The sequence below is a fragment of the Corvus brachyrhynchos genome, unplaced genomic scaffold (genome assembly GCF_000691975.1).
Source record: "Corvus brachyrhynchos isolate BGI_N302 unplaced genomic scaffold, ASM69197v1 scaffold68, whole genome shotgun sequence".
In the NCBI taxonomy this organism is placed as follows: domain Eukaryota; kingdom Metazoa; phylum Chordata; class Aves; order Passeriformes; family Corvidae; genus Corvus; species Corvus brachyrhynchos.
In genome coordinates, this window is record NW_008240039.1 from 1,319,837 (window position 1) to 1,320,911 (window position 1,075).

The 1,075-nt window shown below is 56.8% G+C and overlaps 1 protein-coding gene across 1 annotated transcript in view; it reads left to right on the forward strand.

The window, feature by feature from the left end:
• The window catches only part of PLEKHN1 (pleckstrin homology domain containing N1), a 20,427-nt gene that overhangs the window by 10,776 nt on the left and 8,576 nt on the right, over positions 1 to 1,075 (forward strand). The window lies entirely within an intron of this gene.

A 1,075-nucleotide genomic window follows, 5' to 3' on the forward strand; every position in this document is an offset into this window, starting at 1 on the left:
CGTTTAATTTGTATTTATAATTCGTGTGAGGAGCTGGGTGCCCAGGGAAGCACCCAGAGCTGCCAGAATGCCCAAGGAGCAGCATCACACCCTCCTGGCTGCTCTGTGATCGCTGTGCCCTCGTTAAAAGACAGGGAAAACAAAGGGAAGGAGGGCAGGAGAACTCCAGAGCCACGGACACGTGGGTGCCCAGAAAAGGCTCGACACCAAATTGCTGTCATGGGTTTGGAGTCACTCGGGGAGTGTCTGCCCCACCTCAGCTTTGTTTACTGTGCATTTCCTGAAAGCCAGACGTGCCTCAAAGGCTCAGTGAAATGTTGTTTATAAATAATGCAGGAATTAGGGCACTAACGATACCTCAGGAGGGCAAAGTCCCGCGTTTATCCGGGCTTATCTGGGCACTTCCAAGTCCCACAGAGGCAGATCCTTCTGAGCCTGCAGCAAGCCGGGTTTAATGTGAGCCGAGTGGTAAATTATTAATCACAACATCCACTCTGCATCCTGCCAGCAATGGTTATTGCCCTCCCCGGGCTGTGTCGGGAGAGAGTGGCAGAGGGTGTGGGAGACCTGTGCTCGTGCTCTGAGACACTCAGATCAACAAGCTGCAGGGCTGGCCCTCCCTCCGAGGGGATGTCTGGAGTCATCCTCAGCTTGGCTGGCACGGATTCTGCTCGCTGAGGCAATAAATAAACAAACTGTGTCAGAAAGCTGCTGGTGTTCTACGTACGGAGAGCCAAAGTGAGACTGGGAGAGAGCGCGGGGCCTTCTGCTGAGGGAGCAGCACCCTGGCACAGCCCCTGCCCACACAGAGGCTTCCCACAAGCTGCTGGCGAGGGGGTTGAAAGCTGAAATCTGGCTCTGGAGGTCAGGCTTGGCTTTTGGGCCGACCTCGGGGTTTGTTCTTGGTCCGGTTTGGGGTTAAAAAGTGCCTGGTGGTCAGGGCTTGGTGTGCCTGAGGAGGGGCTGGAGCAGTCTGAGAGGGCTGATGTGACCAAAGGGTGGCAGGGAGGGCTGGAGGGGGGTGGCAGCGGAGCAGGGGCATCCCCAGCACCCCGTGGTGGGTGGGCAGAGTGGG